This window comes from Temnothorax americanus, unplaced genomic scaffold (genome assembly GCF_048541705.1).
Source record: "Temnothorax americanus isolate GAGA-0224 unplaced genomic scaffold, ASM4854170v1 Scaffold35, whole genome shotgun sequence".
Taxonomy (NCBI): domain Eukaryota; kingdom Metazoa; phylum Arthropoda; class Insecta; order Hymenoptera; family Formicidae; genus Temnothorax; species Temnothorax americanus.
Window position 1 is genome coordinate 491386 of NW_027509496.1, and position 6070 is coordinate 497455.

Consider the following 6070-nt stretch of genomic DNA (forward strand, 5'->3'; position numbering starts at 1 on the left):
CGGAAACGTCGGCAAATGAAGCAGTCGGCAAAGTGTTGTAGCCAAACGAAGCAGTTGGCAATCGGGAATGTAGGCAAACGGAGCCCTCCCGTTATTACAACTTTTGATATTGTATAGTTCTGTGAAATTTGTTTGCGTTATTGTAATTTTTGGTATTATGTATAATTTAATATCGCGAAAATTGTTACGGTTGTTACAACAATGTTCTCTATGATTAAAAGAGAAATGTATGTAAATTCAAGCTAAATTGATATTACATTCAATGTAGCTGTTAAGATATGCCCATTTATACAGTTGTCATAACCGTAGTTCTTACGATACGTAACATTCGATTATAATACCCTCGTATATAGTTGCCTCAACCAAAGGATTATTGCTATCCCTCTTATGTGGTCTGCAGCACAACTATTATGGTTGAGAGATCCATAAGATATCCTAGCTGCACGGTACAGCACTGAATCACTGCATGATTGAGAGTTTAGTTCCATTGCGCGCGCAAAAGAATTTCTGCATAGAATAAAGTGGATTTGTTAAGGATGTTTTAACTTTAAGGCTTATCTACATAAGACGCAGAACGCGAGTCGCAAGCACACACACAGTCTACATGTCAATCTAACCTCTTTGTGTATATAGAGGTTAGATTGACATGTAGACTGTGCGTGTGTCTTGCGACTCGCGTTCTGCGTCTTATGTAGATAGGCCTTTATAAATATACTTTTTTCATAAATATATTTACGAACACAAAATTTCGTAATGAGCCGACACCGGTTTCTGACATTCACCCGACATTATAAGAAATATTATATCCGATTATATCATATATCCAATTCAAAATTTTATTACTCTTTTTAAACTGAATTTGTTTCTTAAGATGATTTTTGAAAAATTATATATTTGCGCTGGTTGACATATGTAGACTATATATGACACTAACATTAAATTAAGAAGTGGTCTACCACGTAAGACAGTTGGCTCACAATCCAGAGGTCCCGAGTTCGAATCCCACCAAGGTAAGTATGTTTTTATATGTGTTTTTAAATACGAGAAAATATTTATAATCATAGACTGCATCTTAAGAAACAAATTTAGTTAAAAAATAGTAATAAAATTTCGAAATAAACAATTTTTTTTTGTCGTGTGAATATTTGTTCATTATGGTTGTAACATCCATATATTATGGTTGCAACATCCATATAGTAGCTACCCTCACTAAGGTTAGGGCAACCATATGGAAACCATATGGAAACCATAGGTCACTACCAGAGTACTATAGTTTCCATAACCCTTTTGTATGGATGGGCGAAAATTAACAGCGTTATTCTGTTGTAGCAACCGTAATTTTTTCTCCGCGCGTATTTTTTAAACCTCATTTAGCTACATCTCCTATATTTAGTATGTTGCATTGTTAATTTCTAATGTAAATTGTTTTCTTTTGTTATTAGATTAGCAAAAATATAAGTGACGCAGATTTTCCAGAGAAATCTATGAAACTTGCCAAAAATTATTGTAGAAATCCTACCCGAGATTCTAGAGGTCCTTGGTGTTATACGTTAGAACCTACAGTAATTGATGATGAATGTGATATTCCTCTTTGTAATTACAAAGGTAAATATTATAGATCTAATGATAAAAACATATATGCTAAAAGAAGATTTGGACAGAAATTGCAGCAGATCATATTTTTAATGCAAACGTTTTAATTAAAGCGTTTGCATTAAAAATACACTACCTCAAAATATTTACTACCCCAGAAAAAATAAAAAATAAAAATAATTTTTTGCAGTAAATTTCAGTTAAAGTAGAGATTATGGTTACATGTGTACTCATTGTTACTTTACAAAACAAATACAAAGTAATATTATGTTGGTATTTCTTACTTCCTAATTTTATGTAATTACTTTGCGTACGGAAAATCTTAAATAACAAATACATTTTCCGAGATCATCACGTTGGTGTATTTAGAAGTCAAAAATTAATTACAAAATTAATCAACAGGATACCGAAACTGTATAAGGCTGTAATAAAAAACGCGATGGCCACATTGATGAGGCAAAAATTTAAAATAATGTTATTTTCTTGTCATAGTATATTCTGCACCAAGGGAAGAAAGCAGCGTTTTTCGACGAGTGTGAAGTTTGCCGCCCGAGCCGAAAGCGAGGGCGGCAAATCACACGAGTCTGAAAAAGTTTTCGACCCGAGGTGCACACGATATTTTTCACAACACTTTTACGGAAATTTTGACTTCCATGCCTAGAGAGGAGCGAGAGTGGCCATTTCACGCTAGGGCTTACTTTCCTTCCTAGGCTAGAGAAGAAAATTAATACTTTCTATGCCAGATAGAAAGTATCAATTTTCTTGCCTATAGAGAAAAGTGGTTACTTTCCGCTCGCTATGCCGTCCTGGCGTGAAATTGGCCATTTTCGCCCCTCTCTACAGGCATGGAAAGTCGAACTTTCCGTGGAAGTGTTGTGAAAAATAATTGTTCAATATTGGCTAAAGGGAGAAAGAGAGGAAAGCGGTGGAAAGAAGATGGAGTGCAGAGGGAAGATTATAATAGAAAAAAAGACGATAAAAAAGATAGTAGAAGGGAAAGTATGGGAGATGATAAAGGAGTTTAGGGAGGACAGTAAAAGAAAATATGAGGAAATAAAAGAATTGAAGGAGGAGGTAGAGAGATTAAAAAAAAGGTGTATAGGATGGAGCAGAGCGCGGGCAAAAGGAAGAGGGAGGGGATGACAGTGAAGAGAGTAAGGATAAGTTTGGTAAGAGGAAATGGTGGGCAGAAGAGTATAAAAAGAACGACGACGAGAAAAGAAAGAAAAACGTGATAATAAGGATCGAGAAGAAGAAATGGATGGAAGAGGAATCAAATTGGGAGAAAGTGAAAGACTTGTTTTCGGAAGAATTAAAAGTGAAGGTGGAGGTGAAAGAGGTATAAGCGTGATAGGTCAGAGAGGAAACTGGGTAACGATAATAGTAAAGATGGGGAATGAGGAGGATAAGTGGAAAGTATTAGATGCAAGGAGAAAGGAAGTGAGCAGATTACGGGTGAAAATGGATGAAGACAAATCGGTGGAGACGAGGGTAAGAGAAAGAGAAAAGAAAGGAGAAAGGAGGAAAGCGGGAGACCAAAGAGGACCGCGGAGGACGAGATAGCGAAAAGGATGGAGGAGAATTTGCTAATGGATTCGGACGAGGAAGAAGACAATAGAAAGAAAAGAGAGTAAGAGGAATGTAAGATAGTAAGGAGAAATGAAGGATGATAGAGAGAGAAGCGTTAAGGGAGAGAAGGAAAGGAAGAAGAGAAAGAAATAAGGTGTAGGATTAATACCTTTATTTTCAGAGTGAAGGTAAAGTAAGAAAGAAGAGAGGCGTCGAACACGAGAAGGGAGAGAGCCGAAAAAAGGGAAAAGCCGCGACAGGAAGGAGGGAGTCAGAGGGGTGCTGAAAGAAATGGCCAGAGAGATGCCGGATGGAAGACGAAAGGAAAGGAAATATGATGTGAGGTCGCTCAATGACCAGGAAGGGGAAATAAAGCAAGATGTAAAGGTTTTTGGGACCATTTTTACTGAAAAAAAAACCGCTTTTTTAGCCTCGGAAGGGGAGCGAAATAAAGAATGATAAAATAATTGTTCAACATTGTTTAAATAACATGTAACTACCTATGCAATAAAGTTGTGTAGCAAATTATTGGCCTTTTTATCAAAATTTTATTAATAAACTCATCTTTAATCCTATAAGGTGACAAATACTTTTAAGCAGTAGTGTATGTTCTGCTTGTAAACAACGCGGCATATTGATTACACAAAATATTGTGTTTGATTTCTAGGGCTAATTTACGTCGAAATGTATTCTAGTGTGTTTGATTTCTAAAAAAACTGCAGCATTCTCACAGATTTTGGCGTTTAACGCTAAAGACTGCTAAAGACACGGCAACGTCGCGTCGCATTGCGCGCTCTATAGTATAGTATACGCCTATATGTATAAACATAGCTTGAAGATTGCCGCGGGCTGAAAATCGTAGCAGTACTGAAAATGCGTGGGGAGCGAGGGACAGAACTCTGTAGAAAGAAGTGATATAATTGAATATTCTACTATATTAAGGGGATCCTATAGCGGCAGTAATTACCGACATTTAGTTAAAACATAACCACTTTTAATTGGTTTTACGGAATTACAAATTTTTAGTCTAAAATTAAAGTACGCACAAAAATGTAGAGGGCTAGATCGGTTTTAACTTTCAAAACAAAAAAGAAATTAAAAATTTGGGCACATAGAGCTGTCACTGACAACAATATTTAGTTATACAACAATACTGCAGTTTATATATACAAAATGAGAATCTAGCCCTCTAGGGAAAATATTGAAAAACAATATCGTGCAATTACAACTACGATAGAAGTCTAGAAAAAAAGTGTTAGTGTTTTAACTTTTATACATGCAAATATACATGCGGAATGACAAGAAGAGCAGTATGGCGAGAGATGGCGCAGCAATCGAAACAAGGACAGATGCCTCTTGTTAGACAAGGGCAGATATAGGCCGGTAATATAGAAAATGATAGAAAACGAATTAGAACGGAATTAAAAATGTTTGACATTATCGACGTCGAGGAAGTTCGGCCTTCGCTATATAGGATCCCCTTAAGGGGATGCTGGAGCCACAGGCGAACTCAATTAGCGTCGATAAAGAAGGCCGGCGAACTCTAACGCGAATTACAGCGCCCGCCTTTTACCTTCACGGTGGTAGGAATTGGAATCAATATGTCGATAATGTCAATATTTTTCCGTTTCTTACATTATCGTAAATATAATTCTGTATATTGCTCTATAATGAGATATTCATGCAAAACATGAATATATCTATATTTGTACGCAATATTAGAATTACAATTGCATGTATTATAATATGTGTGAACTCACACGCGCACGCACACCCCTTATAGAAAAGTATTACTGGTTGGTCAGTAATTTATTACTGAGTCTAGTAATTTTTTACTAGCGATTAGTATTTTATTCTTGTATTTCAGTAGTTTAACTACTGGCAAATGAGTAATATATGAGTAATATTTAGTAGTATTAGTAGTTCTTTCAGGATCCAAAATACTGATACAAGTACTTCAGTATTTGCTTATATAGTAAAAAAGTACTGAAGTATTGGAGAATCTAGTAGTTGAGCTTAGACGTAAAGTACTGAAATATTGGAAAATCTAGTAGTTGACCTTAGACGTGAAATATTGATAGAATGAGTAAATAGTTTTCTTAGTAATTCATTACTTGGTCTAGTACTTAAATACTGGTATAGATGAGATTCAACTACTGGGGCGGCAAACGGCGCCTAAATGCATATGTTTTATATCTGGAGTAAAGGAACCTAATATATAAAATAAGTAATTAAATGTAATTAATCAAGCTGATCCATTAATCAACTATATGTTTGCAACTATGGTCAAAGGCTAAAGGATAGACAAGGTTTTACAAATTTTTTACGTAAACATAAAATTTATTTCTTTTATTTGTTTTAGTCTCTCTCTAAGGAATTTACTAGAGGATATACACACAGAGTTTTCTATTGTATGACATTATAATATATTTACATTCTATCATTTCGGGATAAATAGCCACACATTCCGGAGTCATTTCCATAATGTTGCAAAAAATATCAGATTAATTAAGGAATTTTGACAAATAGTCTCTTTTGTTAAATAAAGACGTGTACCTAATAAAATGCATTTTATATTGTTGGATCCAAGAGTTCTAATCTCAGGAGACATTGATGTTGTTTCTCTCCAATCGCAATTAATATTAACTAAATGAAACGTTTTAATAAATAATTAATGAAAATAATAGTGACATTTTAAAATTGAAGAATTTTATTATGTTGTAAAAATACAAAAGTTATGTGTTATAATAATAATCAGTTTTTAAACTGAATTTGTTTCTTAAGATGATTTTTGAAAAATTATATATTTACGCTGGTTATGACATATGTAGACTATATATAACACTTACATCAAATTAAGAAGTAGTCTACCACGTAAGGCAGTTAGCTCACGATCCAGAGGTCCCGA